This window comes from Sciurus vulgaris (genome assembly GCF_902686455.1).
Source record: "Sciurus vulgaris genome assembly, chromosome: X".
NCBI lineage: Eukaryota > Metazoa > Chordata > Mammalia > Rodentia > Sciuridae > Sciurus > Sciurus vulgaris.
The window spans coordinates 120,334,602-120,356,952 of NC_136471.1; the positions used below are offsets into that span (position 1 = coordinate 120,334,602).

Consider the following 22,351-nt stretch of genomic DNA (forward strand, 5'->3'; position numbering starts at 1 on the left):
TAATCATGTGAGAAAGCTAGCACCTTGTGGGTTAAACTTGGATCAGTGAGAGCTGGCAGGCAAGTGATTAATTGTTCACCTTTATTCCTACCAATGGCAGTCTTGGATGCAATCGATTTGTTGTGTGGGAATCAGTCCCTCAAGACAAATAAACACTGAAAGAATATGCAAGCAACAGACATTCTGTGAATAAGTTCTAAAGGATGAATTTCATGAAGAAGTTGGTCACAGAAGGAAAATCGTGAAGATTATGGTAAACTACAGGTAAATGTACACAAACATTGTATATATAAAACTGAACTAGTTTCTAATTTATCATATCTGAAAAACATGAGTGGACAATAGTAAGATATTAAGGATTAGGTAAGGAAAGTTAAAGCTTTCTAAAGTCCTACATTCTTCAAGAACAGGGTAAATGTCTCTGAACTTCAGGCTTCATTAAACTAAACATACACCTGTAACCCAGGTACAAGTTGAACACTTCCCACCTTAATTTTAACTGAGAAGCCAATGAAGAGACATTGGACACCAAAGTGAGTGTGTTACTGAATCTCCCCAGTAAATAACTTACAAAGTAATATTTAAGAACCAGTCCTAGGGCCCTTGGTACCTCGAGCCAGATCAAAGAGATAAAAAAGTCAGAATGTACAAGTGGAACAAGATTCGATGAAGACATTTCATCTGATAAAGTTATTGTCAAGTTGTGATTTCCCACTTCCCTTTGGGGAGAATGAGCTGGTGTTACCTTACAACTTCAAGTCTAATCAGAGGATCTTTCATGTTCTACTCAGACTGCTAAAATATATTGGAAGACACCAAAAGTTTGTGTCTCATGCCTGAAAAAGATAAAGCAACTTGTGATGGAAGTGGCCACCTAGAGCTTCTAGTCACAAGAAGCTAGTAGTATGTGCTGTATTTCTAAGGGGCAAACAAGAAAAAGAAGGCACACCCAAATACCACAGTGTAAACATTAAAAGAATACCCTTTAAAACTGGAAACAAAAGATTGCTCCCTATCACCACTTCTATTCAATAATCTCATGGATAACCTAGTCGAGCAAATACATGAGAAAAATAAAAACTACAAAAACTCAAAAGGAAGAAATAAACCTGAGGGATGCAGATTGTCCATATAGGAAAACTAAAGCAATCTACAAGCAAAAAATTAGACTTTATAAGAGAAGTTAGCAAGATTACAACCACACCATAATTTGTGAGTAACTAACAGCACATGTAAGTTTTCAAGACAGAATTTAAAATAAAAAACAAAAGAATATAAGGCACATAGGAATAAATCAAACAAAAGTTGTGTTAGATCCCGAGAAAAATATAAAATAAAACTATTTGAAGACATTAACAAAGTCCTAAATAAATAGAGAACTCTTTCATGAAGAAAAATACACTTCATAAGCTTCTTTTTGTCACCAAATTAATCTATAGATTCCATGCCATTTTAACAAAATCCAAACAAATTTTAAAAGATACTTAGCAAGCTGATTCTAAGGTTTGTATTGAAGACCATCAGACCAAGAATATGCAAAACACTTCTGAAGAAAAACAAGATATTGGAACTCATATGTGGTATCAAATCTGTTTATAAAGTATAGCAATTAAGATATTGCACTTTGGGCACAAGGACAGGCCAAATGACCTCAGGAAAAAGACAGCCTAAAAATAGACTCATGCCTAAATATAAACTTGGTATATAAACAAAGTGTCATTAGAAATTGGGGGAAAGGTTGGAGTCTTGAACATATATGCTGAAACAATTGGTTATCTATATGGAAAAATAAAATTAGATTCCTTCTTTAATTCAAAAAACTCACTTCCATATATGGATTTAGTGAAAGATAATATCTTAAATATACTATTAAAATATTAGAGATTATCTATATACCATTAGGTTAAAGAAAAACTTATCAAACAACATCAAAAATTAGCAACCACTCAAAGGTACCTCAGAATAAAAATATAAGCAAAATAAAATTAAGTGAACACCCTGCTTTCTGAACATCACATCTTAAGAGTAATATTAATAAAGTGAATCATACCCAGATAATGATAACCAGTGTGGTGAGGGGTCTGGCAATCTTGAGATTTTTAAGTTTTATAAAATAAAGATGATTTATAAGGTATATAATATTTGCCTCAAAATATTTGAAGTATAAAAATATTTAGAAGGTTTAAAGTGTGTTGGGAAATGAGAATATATGACCACACACCTAAAGTTTCCCTCTTCTTCCAGTAGGAGGGAACTCTGGGCTTTTCCCTTCAATTCCTACCCCATTCTACAATAGAGGAGATGAGAAAGAAGCAGTTTGAGCATATGTAGATCCCAGGCTTGCTGGTGGGGAGTTCTCACTGCCTCGAAAGAATGTGATAGATGAACTCACAGGGATGGTTGCTCTGCCTGGCAATAATGTCAGTCCAGTTCTGAAGAAAGTTGTTGAGGTCAGACGATAGTTTCAAGTCAAAAGCCCAATTTTATGGGCTTGACCTTGTAGTCATACACGCCTGACCTCTGTGTATATTTCCAATTATTTCAAAACCAATTGGGAAAGTGGTAAGAGTAATTATCACTCACATGATCACAGCCTTCAAAACCCCCATCAGACTTTTGATTATAGGTATAAATATTTCCTTGATCATGAAAGAATTTTAAACAAGTTGCTTCTTAGGGACAGTTCTCTAAGGCAGAGTCCAGATAACTAGGTAGAACTGATAAAGAGCAATAGTTCAATTTTGACTGGTATATATCCAAGAAATTTCCAACAATTGGTGGGTAAAAGTATGATTCAGTTAAGTTTTGCCTCAAATTTCCAGTGAGACCACCAACCCACAGAAACAGAAGTATTAATTCCTGTAGTATCTGTGGTTTCCAATGTCCCTTTATTTCATTGAAATAAAACAAATGCAGGCTTAAAATGTACCTGTCATTTTAAGGTTTCAAAGAACAAGGGCAATGCAGACAGTTATGACCAATATTCTTGTATTTCAAAGTAACTTTTTCAAAAATTTTATGCTGTTTCTTTATATTTTTTGCCTTCAGAACCCCATAGGAAACTTTCTGACAGAAACTTTGAAGTGTGACAACCAGAAAAACAAGACTATTTCTCACACAGAGAAGAATGTTCTTACCTGGAGAATTAATCATCATTTGACTGACTCAGATTCCTTCATATAGAGCAGAAATCATTCTGTATGTATAACTCACTTTTTCTGTCTTTCCCCAAATTCCTATTTTGCTTTGTTTTCTATCAGTGCTGGCTCCTGTTTTTCTTTTTTGAAAATCAACCTTTAATAGGAGAGTTTGTTGAAGTTAGTGAGTCCCAAACATGTCTGAATATTAGAATTGCCTAGGGAGGTTTTAAAACTCTCAAGGATTAGTCCATGCCCCAAACCAATTAAATTAGAATCCCTGAGAGTGGAAACAAAGTGAGAGGTGGTTGTTGTTGTTTTAATTATCTAGGTGATTCCAATGTTCAGACAACTTCAAGACCTACTGTAGGGACAACAAATTAATAAAATCCCTGTGGAAATCAGTATGGAGATACCTCAAAAGATCTGAAATGGAACCACCATATGAACAAGATTTTCCACTCTTCAGTATTTATGCAAAAGAACTGAAATCAACACACTATAGTGATACATGCATTCCAATGTTAACAGCAGCAGAATTCACTATAACCAAGTTATGGAACCAGTCTAGGTGTCTGTAAACAGGTGAATGGAAAAAGAAAATGTGGTATATATACACTAATGGTGTTTTATTCAGCCATAAAGAAGAATGAAATTATGGCATTTGCCAGTAAATGGATGGAACTGGAGAACATCATGTTAAGTGAAATAAGCCAGGCTCAGGAAGTCAAGGGTCGAATGTTCTCTCACACGTAGAAACTAGAAAGAACAAAGAAGCATAAAAAGGGATCTTATGAAAATAGAAGGGATACAAATAGAGTAGAGGACAGAGTAAATGATCAAGAGGGAGGGAGGAAGAGAGGGCATGGGGAAGTACTGGGGAACAAAGTCTACCAAGTTATACTAAGTTCATGTACAAATATACAAAAATGAATATCATATTTATATATAATTATAATGTAGTAATTTAAAATAATAATAACAGTAGGGAAACAAGTAAAGTAGACTGAGAGGATCAGGTAGAGGGAGGAGGGGAAGAAAAGGGAAGATACTGGAGAATGAGAATGATGAAATTGTTATACGCATGTATGGCTATGACATAATGAATCCCACTATCATTTATAATTATAATACACCAATAATTTTTTAGAAAAGATTCACTTATCAGGAAACACCCGAAAACAGAAGTTCTCAAACCTGAGCATGCATCCTGAAATTCCCTGAAAGGCTTATTATAACTGATTGCTGAGTTTCACCCCTATACTTTCTGGTTCTGGAGGTCTGGAGTACGTTTGAGAATTTCTATTTCTAATGCTCCTGGTTCAGGGTTCACACTGTGAAAACCAAAGGAATATACAAATTTCTGTGTTTGTTAGCCCATTTGGTTTTCAAAAAGGAACAGTTCAGAAAACACTCGGGTTGGTGATATTTTCATTGAAATGTGGACCCACATATACACACATCAAATCAGTTAATAAGATATGGCTCCTTTACTGTACTTGTTTTTTTCCTCCACTTCTGAATAAAGTTTGTGCTCCTTAAGGCTCCAGACAGTCTCAGCCTTAGAGCCTAATTTTAAGAGCTTTAATATATTATTATTTCCAAAAGAGATTCAGAAAATGTTCCAAAGTTCCAGCAACCCTAAAAGAAATAGGTTGAAATAAGACAAGTCAAATCCAAACCCACATCACCACCTTCTTCTTTTATGAAAAAAGACATAAACATATACATATATATGTATTTAATTATAATAATATTTATGATCAAAATCATATACCCAGTTTTTTTAAGTGTAATCATTAATGCTGCCATTGTCAAGCCAGATCCCTATAGTCTGAGATGGACATACCCACAGTAATCCCAAGAATATATTCTTCTCTGCCTATTTCCCAGGATTTTTGGGAACAATGAAAGAAAACTCAAGGTGTATCTGCTTTTCCCATCTGTTTTGAGCCCTGATAGTCTTTTAGTGTTTTGGAGGTTTCATTATTGAAGAAGAGTAGAAACAAGAAACTTAAGTTACTCCTGCTAAATTTGTACAATCAATCTCAGCAACCCGGCCACATCTATCTTTTCAAGCTGTTCTGGCCTCAAGTTTCAGATTCATGCAATATCCCCAGTTTTGACAATTCTCAGGCTGTTTCAATACCCAAACTCAATGATTAGACTGCCAAAACCATTATTTTCTTTAAATTCAAAGGGAAGCCTTCCATTTTTTTTTTCTACTTTATATTCAGCATTCACTGCCATACTCTCAATGTCTTCATTGCCTTTCACAGTCTTCTTTCAAGTTGGGAGTGAGAAACTAATGAAATTCAGGAAGAACAACATAAATGCAATCTCATTCCTGAGGAAAAATGCAGTCCTTCATTCTGTCTAAGATTGAAAATCTTAACTCGTGTTCCTTGAAAATGTGCTTCTAGACCATCTTCATCATCATCCTGGTTCTATTTTGGGTAAAATGAGAAAATATATGTGAAATACTTAGAAAAGCTGAAAGCACTGTAAAAATATGAGGGTTGGTTGTTATTATACCCAGGCACAGGCTGCTTCTCAGTGGCATGATTCTCTTCCACAATTACTCAAGTATTGACAAGTCTTCTTATGACTGGTTCAAAATTAGTAATTAGTAATTTATCAGGCCTTCCCACTGGCAGTGCATGGAGTTGGGTGGTAAAGACTTAAAATTAAGCACTTTTTCATGATCTTGACCTTGTATCTACCTGGACTGAGCCAAGGGAATTTTTCATTTAAGGCCTGAGCCCACCTGGCTCATATTTTAATCAAATTTCAAAGGGAGGGCACATAATTAACTCTTATTTTATGTATGGGACAAAGTAATCCAAAGACACAAAGTGACTTGCCCAGTGTTCCACAATGCCTCAGTGCCAAGCAGGTTTTCTCACAGACTTGATGCAGCATCATTCACAGAGTCATACTGAAATACACTGTAACTGAAATACACTAATGGTAGGCACGATGACTAGTCAGCAGACTGATTTTTTACCCAATGTTTAAGGATGGGCCTAAGAAGCTGATATGAACATTGGGGATTTCGTTGACCTATCTTGTGAAAAACAAAGGTTGGAAAGTGTTTCCATCTGTGGTAAAGTAGTCCTCATACCCGTTAAAAATTCACAAATCAGCTCAGCAAAGGAAGAGAGAACAAATTTAATCATTAGTAGAAACTACTATTGTCAGTACTAATAAAGGTAATTAACATCAATGTTTAAGTTTTTGCTTACTGAATAATTGGCAAGGGATTTTTTACAAAATAACTTTATGAGGAAATTAACCAGGCATTCTATAACTTTGTACTTTAGTTCCATTGGTTTAAACATCTTAATTGCCAGGAAAAGCAAATCCCCCATACTAAAATAAATAGGCTGGGAACTCACGGAGTGTAGTTCATCATTTTCCACAGCTTACTTTTTTCATTATAATACATTTTCCATTTTTAATTAAATGAATAAAATAGCTGTGTTGCCTGTGAGATTATATACAATTGCCAAATAAAACTGCAGACATCTCTCTTCTTAATGTGCTTAGAGAAGACTGCAATGCTGTCTTTTAAATAGACACATTTTCTTCACTTATCTTGTTTTGAGTTTGTACAGGCTTATAAAATCACAACAGATGTTTCCTGTGGGTACTGGGTACCTAATAAATTATACATCAGTTTCCTGTTGGTTTTTCTTTCTTAGCAGTCATCAGATTCTTGTGGGCTCGAAATTGGGTAACACATAATCAACCCTATTTTCCATCTTCTCTATACCCCTGTATAGGGAATGAAGGCCAAGCCAATAACAGTGACCTGGCCATTCAGAATATTTGTTATTTTTTTTAAATAAAAAAGACAAATTTTTAAAGAAAAAAGACAAATTGACTCCCTTCCTGCCACCCTTTGCATCAAAGTATAAAAAATAACACTCCAATATAACAACAAGAATTTATTTTGCATTAGGCACAACGTGAGGCATTATGGAGCATAGAAATGATGAGACACAGTCATCAAAATGCAACCAGAGTAAACAGAAGAGCAACTCATTGAAGGGAACCAAGGAATTCTTCTCTCCAAGCTTCTTAAATCATGTTCAATAAGTAGAGACTTAGTTATGAAGAAGATGAATCCCCAAGCTTCCCTAAGTCCTATGAGTCTAACTTTATCCAGTTAAGAAATGGGGGATTCAAAATAATAGGAAGAAAATACCAAAACTCAGCATTGATGCATGAGCTAAGATAGATGACTTTGAGATAGTTCTGCCATCCCTGTGCATCAGTCAAATCACCTGGTATAAAAATCACATCAGTATAGAAAGAAAGTAGGTTAGAAGAAACCAAGAGCAAGGTTGTCCACAACTCTTCAAAAGGTCTGTAGATAACAGTGCAAAGAAAGTGGGGAATCCGGAATGATTGGTTCCCTAATGAGAGTAAATAAAGCACTAGCCTGACTACTCTAAAATAATACCAAGCCACCAGTAGGTCCTGCTCCCTGAGTAGTGGTTATAATGAACAGTACCCAAACAGTTGTAGATTCAAGGAAATGATGGAAAGGGGCAACTGTGTAACTAGATTAAGAGCATTCATTTGCAATGGAACCATATGGAAGAGGAAACAATGGAAAGCAGCTAAAGACAAAATAGTAGGGAAATAATAAATGAGGGCCAGGGCAGTCCCAGACTGGGTAAAAAAATAGTACCAAATGGGATGGAGGAGTGGGGGCACACCTTTGGTGAGCAGAGTTTCAAGAAATAAAACCACAAAGGTTCCAAATGGCTCTTCCTCTTCTCTCATTAACTACCCAAGCCCGGGGAAGCTTGTGTTTCCCAATTTGTGGAACAGTGTGGATATTTCAGAAAGACTGACAAGCTAAGAAATGAAAACTGGTCTCAAAAGTGCTTTTATTGTCCAAGAAACCTCAGTGTTTACAATGTAAATCATCTTTAAAACTGTCCACACCTTAGTCCAAGGAATATGTACCCTTATTATTTTTCCACTTCAGTGTTTGGACAACTCTCCTCCCCAAATCTAAAGAGCCATCATCATTGTTATTTATTACTATAAAGATGGTGATGATGTGAGAGCTTAGAAATTATCATCATTAGTCCAACCTAGGTTTTACAAGTATGGCTATAACCTGTCCCTGTCACTTCTGAAATTGCTTGTCACTATTCAATACAATGTGTAAATTGTGGCAGCTGCAATTGGAGCGAAGAATCTCTTGCTGCTCATCATGAAAATTGTTCTGATGCATGTTCTTCAAGGCATCTCTTTTCTAAAAGTGGATCATTATTTTTGAATTCTAACCATTTTTTTTCTAATAAGTCAAAGACCAGTAGACCACGGAGTGGGTATGTGCAGAGCTGATGACAGCCTGTCCTTACTTGCCCTCCAAAGCTTAAGAATTGAACCACCCAGCAGTCCAGGTTAAGCTTTTCCCTAGTTCCTAACACATACCCAAGTTTGAGATCTGTTGACACAGACAGAAGAGCTGAGCTCCCATGTTGCAACTTGGATTTCCTTGGCCATAAATCATACCTGAGATCTTGTATCTTCCTCACCAATCCCATCCTAAGACAATACCTGAGCACACCTATAACCTGACCCACAGCTTCCCTGCCATCACTCTTATTTTCCACAGTCCAGTTTGTCTTTCTTAGCTCTCACTCTCAACCTGCCTACTCCAAAACAGAAGACCTAGGCCAGTACGAGAACAGGGTCAGGCAAAAGAGGAAATGGGAGCCCAGAGAAACTAAACTTTGAATGTCAAATTGCAAAACTATTAATGTGATTTTTTTAAAAAATTTTGTGCCCTGAGCACCTCACTCTTAAAAAGGTACTCACTCACCAGGTGCAGTAGCACACACCTGTAATCCCAGTGGCTCCAGAGGCTAAGGCAGAAGGATCACAAGTTCAAGGCCAGCTTTAGCAATTTAGCAAGGCTCTGAGCAACTTAGTGAGACTGTCTCAAAATCAAAAATAAAAAGGGCTGGGGATGCAGCTCAGTGGTTGAGTACCCCTTGGTTCAATCCCCAGTATTAAAAAAAAAAAAAAAAAAAAACAACAAACAAAAAAAAAAGAAACAGGTACTCACTCTCATGAACAAAGCACCAACCTATATTTGCATGCACCTTAAGAGTGCCTCCTTAAATGTACTCTGGGCACCTCCCTTTGCCCAGACATGATACCCACACATCTCTGATATGACCCTCAACATCTCTGAAGACCCAGAACAAAGGAACTGAGGTTACCTTGGGTTCTTTGATGGTTATTAAAATGTGTAATATGGGCTTCTAAGTCTTCCAAATGTAACAATATGACCACAATAATACTGCGTGTAACAAACCATCCCAATTTTAGCAGATTAAAAAAGTCTCACAGAAAGTATTCTTTAAATAATGAAAAAAGAAAAAGTCTCACAAATCTATAAATTGTATGGGATACTGCTCCAGGCTGCACTGGTTAGAGCAGCTGTGCTCCACCTGTCTCTCATCCACCTCCTGGGATTGGAAGACCAGCTTTAATGTGTTTCTACCATAGGTGGAAGAGGTGTACCAGAAATAGATCCCTCTGAGGAAGTACATTTTTAACCCCTGCCTATATCTCATCTTGGCCAAATCAAGTTACATGACCAGGCCTAATGTCAAGGCATGGGGGTAAACACTTTATTCTCAAAAAGACAGTCAGTGAATGACTTCAAAGCTATTTGGCAAAGAGCATGGTTACACAGAGGAAGGGATATTCTAGCCAATTAATCTACCTTATATAGTAATGAAACTTATGATGATGATACATGAAATAATGCTATTCATCGGGTACTAACTATATGGTTAATAATAGTATATTTATTATTTCATTTGATGCTTAAGACCAACCTTGTAAAATAAATACAATTATCTCCATTTCCAAAAGAGGATATGGGAGCCCAGAGAAACTAAGCATTGAATGTCAAATCACACTACTATGAAGTTCCAGATCTATGACTCAATTTCAGGTATAGTCTATCTTAAATTCCATGTTCTTTCCACACCAATATGGTTCCAATGACAGATGTTTAGTTTGGAGGCAAAAATGTCTGATTTCCTGGGCTGGGGTTTGTAGCTCAGTGGTAGGGTGCTTGCCTAGCATATGCAAGGCCCTGGGTTCCATTTCCAGCACCACAAAAAAGAAAAAAGTTTATTTCCTGATGTGAAGAGCTAGCAGTAGATATATACTACTAGATAATTCAGGGATAGAATTATTAGAGCTTATTTCCTTCTGGAGTGGGGGTTTTCAAGAGCATCCCAGGACAACCAGAGTCAGAGTCTAAATTAAAATGGTGGAATGAGACAGACATCATTACATGTATGGTTACATGAATGGTATGACTCTACATCATGTACAACCATAGAAACAAAATGATATACCCCATTTGTGTACAACAAATCAAAATGCAGACTGCAAAAAATAAAGAAATAAATAAAAAGTGCACAGTAAGGTGCAGTAAGAGTCCAAAAGGAGGATATTAATTTGTCACCACATTCAAAACTTAAGTCTCAAGATAAGAATAGGTGAGCCAGAGGAGTAAACAGGTACAGAAGGTGAAGAGCAAAATGGGGATATAATATGGCGTCACCTAGAAAGCTGTTATAACCAACAATCCAAAAACTTAATGGTTCATGATGGAAGTTCATTTCTCTCACTCATGTCATAGCCCTTGGCAAGTTCAGGTTTAGGACAGAATGAGGGGAGTCTGCTCTATAGCAGTTAATCATTTGGGAAACTAGATTTGATTATAGCTCTCCCACATGGCTGGGTATTATCACCCCCGAGTGTCATCATCCCTGTAAGCTGGATGATCCTAGACCATATGAATATAAGAGTTTATTGGCCCACTTGAAATTTCCACTCAGATTTCATTGGCCATAATTCAGTAACATGGTTCCAGCAAAATTCAAGGAAAGGTGGCAAAACCGTTTTTGCAATAAGTGGCAATGGATTTTAGTGAATGACTAAAAGCTTTGACTATGAAAGGAAATCAAGAATATGTGTCTTGCTTGGGGCTGAGTTGCCCAGAATTTTCCTGGGTACCCTGGAGTAAATCAATAATCAATGTGGATAGGTCTGTTTTCTATCTGTGGTTAGATTGTTATTTGGTCTCAATTCACCACAACTCAGAACTGACACCTTTGCCATGACCTTATTATGGGCAGAATATATTTCTCTATCCCTTGAATGTCATTTGGCCATGTGACATGCTCCAGCCAATAAAATGAGACAGAAGTGAGAGTGTGACAGTTCCAAATGTAGGCCTTAATAGAGCTTGTGCTTCTGCTTTGTCTCTTGTGCATTTGCCTGTAACATGCCTAGGCTATCCCACTGGTCTCAGGAAGAAAATGAGAAACACACAGAGCCACATTGTACCAGCTGAATGTAGCCCAGACCTGCTGATCCTCAAGCAACTCCCAGACTTGTAAGCCAATAATCACTTTCCATTGTTTGCTGATTTGTTGATTACCATTTTTGCTATTTGATTCTATGGTTGTTTATTATGTAGCATTACTATGGCCATAGTTAATGCATATGTCACCCTAGCCTCATAGCACCAGTTAATTGTTACATGGCCAACAGTGCCCTCAGACCTTGGGGATAGCATTTTCATTTATCTTCTTCAAGCTAAGTATCCTGCTGATTTTCAGGTAAATCCAAATGCAACCTACATTCTGGAATCCAAGAATGCCCAAGAAGAAAGACAAGCATTCCTCCTTGCCAACTGATTAAGTACATGATGCTGCTAACTGCATCATATTCAAAACCTCATGACTCCTAACATGTTCCACAGAAGAAGCAGATGTCATCTTGACAGGATTTCTTTGTTTTCTCAATAGATGCTACAAGAGCTGCCCATGCTCTCTAGAGCAGGCAATTTATCAAAAGATCAAGATTATTCACTGTGTTTTATTAATACATTTTATGCAGTCATACTGATTTCAAACAAAAAAGAGTCTTCTGTCTAATTGTTTTTCCTCTCGTTTGATGAGAACGTTATTTTAGAACAATTGCATCAGTCCAAAAGTTATCTTGAGTATAAAATGTAGAGACTACAAAAAGTGCTTCTACCTATACTGAAGTGTCAAAAACTTCCTGAATCTGACAGCTTTGCCTGAAAATTGAAGACAACATTTTACCTTTTCTCTCCCTGTAATATCGTTTTTCTTCTTTTACAGTACTGGTGATTGCACCCAGGGGCACTCTACCACTAAGCTACATCCCCAGTACTTTTTTAGATTGAGACAGGTCTTGCTAAGTTGCTGAGGCTGGCCTCTAACTTGTGATCCTCCTGCCTCAGTATCCCAAGTAGCTTGGATTACAGGTGTGTGTCACCATGCCCAGTCAATTTCAACAGGAAGACATTAGAAACCATGGAGTTCTCAGAAGAATATAATAAGGCCAGCTGCAAATCAGCCTAATCTGTTGAAGCAGTCAAAGTGGCATGTTCAGATATTACCAACAAGATTACCTCTAAATTGGCCCCATACTCCTATTTCTACTAACAAAACTACCTCCTTCTTTGTGAAATTACCTCTCGGAACCACTGAGCATAGTAAGCTAACACAGATCAAAATTTTTGGAGGTGGGGATAGTTTAGATCATGTACATTGTTGCAGCCAATATAATGCACCTCCCAGATTTCAACTACTGGAGGTGTGACCCCCAGATGCTGCACTTTGAAATCTATCACTGCACTTTGGCAAGGTCACACCTCCCACACATGCAGCTTCTAATCAGTGATTGAGCATAGCATGGATACTAAGTGAGGCAGGTCTACTCCTAGAAGACAGAGAATGCCTCTGATGGCCCAAGTTGCCTGGTAGCATCCTAAGAGATTTTCCAAATCTTTCTTTAATTGTACAGCACTCTAGGATGCTTCCACTCAGCCTCTTGTTCTCAGATTCCACTTGCATTTTTGTCACATGGCTGTTCCGTTCTTTTTTAGTTCCTTCCCATTTTCTCTCAAAAGTATTTGCCTTAATAAAAACCATGCATATTTAATCTTGTCTTGACATTTTCTTCTCTGAGGATTCAGACTTGCATATCCATACATAGGACATGTACAGAATTGAGGGCCCTCAGATAGTCCAACTTATTTTCAGAGTCAACTGCCTACAGGAGAATGGTCTCTCTGCTCTTAAGAAAACATCCTCTTAAGAAAACCCAGTGACTTTTCTGGCTGGCTTAATATCAAATTATCTGCATTTTCTTATTATAACAATAATAACCATCTCTTGGTTATTACTATAATAATCAAAGAAGGTACATATAGTCATCCTATTTACTTACCATGTTTAATATGACCTAAGACTCATTAAATACAATTACATATTTTATTATTTCATTGACTTGGACTGTTTCTCAGACAAGAGGATCCTTCCACTGATGGGAATGGTAAGTACTTACCACAATCCAACTTCAAAACTTTGCAGACTCCTCGCTTACAAATAAGAAAATTCAGGTGTCGCTCAGGGCCTGCTGCTCCCGGCCCTGATTCCATCCAAACAGTTTTAAAGGGTCCAGCATTTTTCCTGAAATGAGTTTGGTGATTAGAAATCTGCAGTGAGTAATCCCCATTAGGAGAGTGCTGCTTCACAGGAAGATGGAGATTGTGAGGAATATTTTAGGAGTCCAGAAATTTCACCTGGGAATCATCTGTGTTGACAACAAGAACATTCAGCACATTAATAGGATCTACAGAAAGAAAAATGTCCCAAATGATGTCCAACTTATTTTTCCATTTTTCCATTTCTGAGAATCTGAAGGCAGGTGAACTTCCCCAACCTGGATGACTGTAATTTGGGAGACATTTTCCTAGGAGTGGAGTATATCTTTCAGCAGTACAAAGAAAACAAGGATTACTAGGACATCCTGACTATGTACCACCAGGAGTAGCAAGTGCTGGAGGAGTTGAGGCATTGTTCTGGAGCTAGGCTCCAGCCCCTGAGCAGGGGACTCTTCTGATGCAATGGGAGCTCCAGACTGCAGCTGCACTGGTCATGCTGTTTTGGGACCACAGAGACACCAGCCCATGCTGAGGCCCAATTCTAGGAGTGGAAATTGGTTTCTTGAAGTACCAGAGAAGTATCTATCCTTTTGTTTAGGACACAACAGATTGTTTTCATTATTGTAAGCAGAATAGTTGTAAGCCCTTACAATTGAGGGAAGGAAAGGGTAAGCCCCATGTGGATTCTGTCAATCTTCCACAGAACTGAAGAGCCTTGGTGAAAAAGCGTATCTACCCCTGAAGCCCACCTGGGAGTGGACATCACAGCCCAGAGCACTCGTGCTTCCACCTTCCTAGGGACAGCTCCTACAGATGCACAGGCCAGAGAGTGCTGGGGTCTCACCCTTAGGAACTCTGTGACCTGAGCCTTGCCCCTAAGAGGGGAGTGACCAGGACGAGGCTGGCCCACCAGCATCAGGTACACTGCACTTCACCTGAACAGATGTCAAAGACCCAGAGCCTCCTCCCTCTCCCCCAAGGCCTCAGCTGCCCAGGATCATGTGGCAGGCAAGGGTGGAAGTGAGGCAGCTGGTGGGCTCAGCATGCCTCCTCACCACTGTGCCTGTCCAATGCCTAGACTATGCCTGCTCTGTTCCCTCCAGGAGGTGAAGCATCAACCTCCTTCTGCAGGAAATCTCCCTTGGTTAGTATTTTCTATCTATCCTCTGAAAATTGAAATAACCCTGGAGTTCCAGAGCTTGGACAGGCAGAGTTTATGAACCTGGCCCCTCCCAGGTTCCTGCTCTGCCAAACAGCTCAATAGGCTAGGCAGGACTGTGTATCTCATGGTGGTAACATGCAGCTTCTTGGAGGCTTTTAATCATAAAACCTGGTGATACTATAATCCTGATCCTTTGTGTCTCCCATTAAATTATCTGGAAGTGCAAAAAAAAAGGAAAAAGAAAATCCAAATTCCTTTACCTGACACATAACTCTTTCATAACTGGCCCCAATTTACATTCTTAGTCTCCCTCCCATTCCTATCAATTTCTGATGCTATCTTCTAGTCACCTACTTTCTTACTAATTCAGAAATAATTAAAATGGTATATGAAGAATAAGAGCTCCTACCCTGCTTTATCACAATAAGAACAAGATATGAGTGGCGGAGCACTGATTGCCTAGGAAGAAAGAGGAAGAGAGAATTTACATCTGAACATGACCCAAAATCTAAGCATTCACTCTTTTTAATTAAGGCAGTTAATCATTTCAACACAGTGTTTTTCCTATAAAAATGTTTCCACCAGCTATCAGTCTTCATATCAACAGACAACTGTTTCCCAAACGATTTTTAGTTAGCAACTTGTAAAGCAGCATTTTTATCATAGCCGGTAGGATGATAACTGAAATAGCTAAAGTGGATTTTCCTAACCAAAGTCCAGAAGAAACCTGAATGAAATTTCTTGGTAGGACATCATCTTGGACCCTGCCCTATCCTATAAACCTTACCTGAGATGCCATGTACCATTCTTTTGAAGTTTGGCCTACCTAAATCATTCTGCTCTTTCTGAATGACATATTCCTTGTCTCCCCGTCTTCTGTAGTTCCCACAACCCTACCCTGAATTTTCAAAGCTCTTTTTCTATTCTGTGCTCCAGTGATAAACTCCTCTTGTATTTTATTCCATTGGTTCTTAACTTCTCCTCCTTCATTTTTGGTCTATACCATATTTGCTACTTGATCTGTGATTGTACATCCCCTCAATGCTCAGCACACAGGGCATTGCAGCACCATTCCAAGCGAATGGCCCCAGATCAGAGTGTGGAATAGACTAGAACTGGGCAGGAGCAGAAAGGAGATTAGAGCTCAAGGCTATCATTGCTGTTGGGTGTTTTTTTAGTACCAATCCATTCCTCCCATAGAATCTTTGCTACCAACACCAAGAGTATCCGCTGTTTCTCTAAGGCTCAAATACCACCCAGAGCATTTGTTAATGAGGCTTCAACACAGACTATGGGCCTGGCAATTAGTGAATAAAAACAGATTTCAAAGAAACATTTCCTCACCAGAGCCTTTATCCAAGAAATATATTTCCTCAGAATATGATTCATTGAAAAGCAGTTCCAAAAATGAAGAAGTACTTTATAAAAGAAACTAGTTCCATGGTCAAATAAATCTGGGAGACTGTAGATTAAACAAAATTAGGTAAATTTTATTCATTTCTTAGAGCTTTGACTGCACTCGGGAATATGAAGTATCAAAAATTAGATACAACATGAAGCAGTTCTCAAACTTATTTTGCCACAGAAAGTTTCTTTTTTCTTTTTTCTTTTTTTTTTTTTTTTTTTTTTTTTTTGCAATGAAGATCTATTGATGTGTAATATAGCCCAGTGTTCAGAGACTATTGTTTGGGAGACACTAACCAAAGATAATGTGCCATAATCACAGATTACATAGGAGAGTAAAAATGATGGAAGACAGTTTCTGAAAAATCATGTTCCTCCTTTACCCCAAGTACCCACACAATCCTTCCTCCAAATGAGAAATTTATATTACTCTGGATTTCCACCCTTCTGACAATTCAGTTTGGCTAGAGTGACCTTGAGAAAGTTACAAACCTATCTCAGGCATGGTTCCTTCATTTATGGCAACTGGCCATAAAGATATATCTTCCCACTCTAGTTCTCTAAGCTATAAGAATTAATGAAGCCATTCCTAAGGAGTGATGTGAATTCCTTGGAGAAAGTCTCTATGTAAATACAAAGCCTTGTCATCTTAAATACTGTGGATTTATGTCCTGAAGTACACAGTGACAAGCACAGAGACAGAATACCTCCATTACTTTTCAAATCCATAGAAGTCTGATCAAGACATAAGCCTTTCGGCCACTGTCATTTATAGTGTCCTCCCAGACCTTACCTTTTCACATGAAATTAAAATTTCGTCCTCTGTGAATTAATAAGATGTGGCAGCAATGTGCCCATGAAAAGCATAAAACCTTAGTATTTCAGTATTAATATTTCTAAGATCTAGAAAAGGTAAAGGAACTGCAATGTATGATGCATGTATATTGTAATATTTATTTTCACAATGGAGGAAAGGGTCAACATGGAAAGAGTGAATCAAGTTTTTCATTATTTATGTAAGTTGACCTGTGAGACCTAATTCTTAAGTGTTTAATTGCATGAAGGGAAAATTGAAGCAAGATTTCAAATTAACTTGGCATGAAGATTTTTTTTGTGTGTCAGAGATTAAACCAAGGGGCATTCAACCACTGAACCACATCCCCAGCCCTTTTTAAATTTTATTTTGAGACAGTGTCTCGCTAAGTTGCTCAGAACCTCGCTAAATTGCTCAGAACCTCGCTAAATTGCTGAGGCTGACTTTGAACTTGGAATCCTCCTGTCTTAGCCTCCTGAGCTGCTGGGATTTCAGGCATGCACCACCATACCAGGCAAGGTATTTTAATTACATCAAGAAATACAGACTGCTTTGGTGATCTGGATATCTGGGTATTTGAAACACTGGGTAATTGGCTCTCATAATTTTTTGCTACAAACCAGTTTTTAAAAATTTTATCCTTACTTGACAAATGATAATTGTAGATACTTATGGGCTACAATATGAAGTCTTGATCTTCATTTACAGTATGGATGATGGAGTCAGGCTAATTAACAATCCACCAACTCACATACTTACCATTCGTATGGAAATAACATTTCAAAATTTACTTTTTAAAGAAATTTTGAAATATATAATGCACTATTATTTATTATAGTCACCATGTGTGCAGTAGATCACTATGGCACAAAGTTTCAGTTCAACAGTTCTCTCTTTTCCTATGTTAATAAGTGAGCCAGAGGGAGAAAAACACAAATGGTGGAATGATCAGAAACATGAACAAGATGTCTGTTTTAAGTAGCAACAAGAGACAGAAAAAACACATGATATTGATTGACTAATGTAAATTTGACCAAATTCACGTTGGTTTTGGGTGATCTTGAGCTAAATAGATATGGAATGTGTGGCTCATAGAAAATAGCTGGTTGTATTCACATTACAATTTTTCAAGGATTCTAGTGCTTTGTACCTAATTTATTCTTGTGTCTTACCTGCCCCCAGGGAATTCTTTGTTAGAGCTGAGTTCTTGCTTCTATATAAAGGTATCCTTCCCACCTTGAGATCTGCCATCTCCATTACCACAATCTTTCCTCTGCCCAAAAGGCTTTTTATCTCCTAACCTATAATTTTCCTTTTGCTCCCACTCTACCTCAAGAAAAATTCCTCAATCCTTTAGAGATAAAATGACAACTGAGAAGTTTTAAAAATCCCAAGCTGTCCCTTCAGTTTTTCTTAAAAACACTCACCCAATTTAGACTCCAGGGTGATTCTTAGACTCTGCCTTATCACTTCTACATGCACCTCAAAGTAATGATCTTAATCTAAAACTCAAAATTACCTGTTAGGAATGAATAGCAATTCAAAGCAGTCATTCTCTGTTTTGATTCTCTGACATATCCCCATTAAATAGTCTCATAGCCTACAGCATGTGGGAGATGATGCAGGTGGAAGTGAACGATGTTAGGTAATGTTGAATCTTAAAGAATTTCCTTGCTGCCATTGAGACTAGCTACATGGCAAAAAAGAGCAAATCTTCCTATTCCATTACTTGATTCAATAAATGATGTAGGAATAGCCCTTGTATTATTATTGGAAATTGAATCTAGTATTTTCATTATTTTTAGTTCACTGTGGTATGTAGACATAGAGAAATTGTCAAAACCTGTGATACAATGAGAAATGCCATAAGATCTTTAAAATTCATTTGAATTCATGGGAATTCAAAAATATTATAAGAAAAGGGGAAATTGTTTAACATATTATTATTTCTTTAGCTCTCCTGCCAAATTTTAAAATATTTAGTCATTCAATAAATATCCGTTGAACACCTACTAGGTATTGCTACTGGCACCGTGCTGACCATTGTTTATAGATTTGATGGTCAAATAAAACAGAATGAATTACAGATTATAAGCCCCTGACTATTGTTCCCAATAGTCTCCTGAGCAGTCTTGCTGGCTAGCTCACATAAAGGAGCACATATAAATTCTAATTTGAATTATCCTAAAGCAGGGTATGCACTGACCCCACTCTTTTCATTGTATCATATTCAGCAAGATTGGCCTATGTATGTATTTCTCCAACCTCATGAACATTCAAATATACAATTTGTGATTAATTAATAATAGTAAAGTAGTATAATGACAGCATAGTAGATGTATCAGCAGAGTCCAGAGATTGGTCCAGAATGGGACCAATCTTGGCATGAAAAAATTGAAGGAAACTACTCAAAGTGACATGTTTATCTATATTTCTTCCCTGTAGATCATGTTTATATGCAATGCAGCTCTATTTTTCCCAAAATAATATAAGTATATTGTTTTGACCTTAATTTTCCAGTTAAACTTATGTTACTTCTTTAAACCACAATCAGGGTTCCTCTACTCTGGCTTCCACTTGTGATAGAAAGAGTTAAAAGTAATTTACTTCAAATTTATAATTTTTCCTGAGCCCTTCAGAGAGTTGAAGCCACAGAGCAAGTAAGTGACAGTGGCAATGATGTAAAACAATCACAAGTCTCATACATTGTTGGTAGTAATAAAAAAAACAGTAGAGCCACTTTTAGAAAATAGTTTGGTGATTTTGAATAAATTTAAACATATACTTACCATACAGACCAACAATCAATAAATAATGTGGTTATCTATATTCACACAAAAACCTGCATGAAATTATGTGGATATTCGCATAATTACAAAATTGGAAATAACTCAGATATTTCAGTTGATGGATTGTTAACTAAATTGTGGTACATCCATACAAGGGAATACTACCCAGCAATAAAAAGAAATGAACTATTGATTTGTCCAATATCAGGACAAATCTGAAGTGCAATTTACTGAATGAGAGAAACCAGACCCAAAAAGCTGTATATTACATAATTCCATTTGCTTTGGAAAAGATGAAAAAGTTAGGAATACGAAAAAGAGAAATTATTGTCAAGGATTGCAGAGTAAGGGAGAACGGACTATAAAGGAAATTTGGGGAGTGATGGGACTATTTTTTATGTTACATGTTTTTATTTGTTCTTTTTAGATATACATGACTGTAGAATGTACTTTGACATATTATATACATATGGAGTATAACTTGCCACTCTGGAAAACAGTATGTAGTTTTCTCAGAAAACTTGGAATGGAACCACCATTTGATCCAGCTATCCCACTCCTCCGTCTATACACAAGGGACTTAAAATCAGCATACTACAGTAACACAGTCACATCAATATTTGTAGCAGCTCAATTCACAAAAGTCTAAACTATGGAACCAACCTAGATACCCTTCAACAGATGAGACTGTTTTTTAAGGGACCATGGAGATGGATATATGCATTTGTCAAAACTCATAGAGTTATACATCACAAAGAATGAATTTAACTGTACATGAATTTAAAAAAAAATATCAGCCTAAATGTGGTAGAAAAGATAGTATGCAGTTTGTGAAAAATCTAATTGTATTATAAATGAATTGTATAACCACCTGAAGGGGGTGAGGAGAAAAAAGAAGCTGACTTAAGTCATGTTGGAAAGCAGTGATTTGATGGTATACTTTAAGACTAAAGGCAAAAACAACAGTACAAAAACACTGTAATTGGTAAATTTGTTTTGCACAGGGTTATGGGTTAACAATTCTAAAACTATGTGTATTTCAGAAGAGAAATGATTAAATGCATCGTAGGTAGAGAGAGCTGGGTTCTCAAGGTCAGCAAAAGAAGTTATAGAGAAAGGAGGGAGGCTAAAATAAACCCTGTAGTACTACAGAGATATCAATAAGAACGCATGATTCTTAAAACATACATATACAGGTAAACAGATGCAGAAAGAAATATAGACGTGTGTATGCACGATACCCCAGTTGCAATGTTTACATATAAGCATCCCAATCTTTATTTCTAAATACCATTTTCCAACAAGAGGAACCAGAACTCCTTGAAGAACTGATTGATTCCATGGCTGCGACAGAAAAAAATCCAAAATGAACCTAGAGCATGTTTTAATACCACAAAGAAGTGCCTAAAAATAAAAATGAAAAGCAGAACAAAAGGAAGGAGGCCTGTTTAAAACTCACCCAGAAGAGCTTCCAATGGTCATAGTTGGAATAACTTTAGCAACAAAAATGATCACAACATGTACTTAACCCTAAGAATAAATAAATACTCATGAGTCAATGCTAATATAAATAAATAATTGAATAGATAAATATACAATAAAGAAAGGACAAGGTCTCCCTTAGAGAAGAACTCCAATACAGGAGGAAAAAGGAAAATGGAAAAGCCATAGTAGTAATTGCTGTAGGCAATTGGTGGCAATGGATGCTAAATTTTGTTTGCAAATTTTTTTTACATTGGCCATAATTATGGGTTTTTTTATTTTTTAATTAATGTATTTTTTTATTTTTTATTTAGCTTTTAATTTTTTACAGACTGCACTTGGATTAACTGTACACAAATGGGGTACATCATTTCATTTCTATGGTTGTACACAATGTAGATTCATACCATTTGTGTAATCATACATGTACGTAGGGTAATGATGTCTGTCTCATTCCACCATTTTTCATACCCCCTCCCTCTCATTTCCTTCTACATATTCTAAAGCTCCCCCATTCTTCTCTCACTCCCCACCCCACCACTCCCATTATATATCATTCTCCACTTATCAGGGAAAATATTCAACCTTTGGTTTATTGGGCTTGGCTTATTTCACTTATAGAGCAAATATACTTTCTTCTCATCAGCTCATGAATCCTTCTCCAAAATAAACCATATGCTATGCCACAAAGAAGCCATTAGTAAATACAAAAAAATAGAGATACTACCCTGTATCCTATCAGACCATAATGGAATGCAATTAGAAATGAACAATAAAATAACAAACAAAAACTACTCATACACCTGGAGACTAAATAATATGCTATCGAATGATGCAAAATTTTAAATATGAACAAGATACTGTTTAGTCTCAAAGTATCTCTCCAAAATATTTAGTATTACAAAGATAAAAATACAGTCAGCCTCTGTATCCAGCTTCAGCATACCCATATTGAACCAACTGTGGATCAAAAATATTCAGAAAAAATTATCTGTGTTGAACATGTACATTTTTTCTTGTCAGTAT

General features: G+C 36.9%; 1 protein-coding gene and 1 pseudogene across 2 annotated transcripts in view; both read left to right on the forward strand.

Annotated features, from left to right (window-relative positions):
* Positions 1 to 3,063, forward strand: part of LOC306651154 (uncharacterized protein) — a gene marked incomplete at its 5' end in the record, with an annotated part of 1,066,319 nt that extends 1,063,256 nt beyond the window's left edge. The window contains one exon of the mRNA XM_079123650.1: positions 3,049 to 3,063. The remainder of the gene's footprint in view (positions 1 to 3,048) is intronic.
* Positions 3,064 to 13,704: 10,641 nt separating this feature from the next.
* LOC306650649 (endoribonuclease YbeY-like) lies at positions 13,705 to 14,711 on the forward strand (annotated as a pseudogene). Its single transcript has one exon. The product of its transcript is annotated as an endoribonuclease YbeY-like (transcript).
* Positions 14,712 to 22,351: the final 7,640 nt, after the last annotated feature.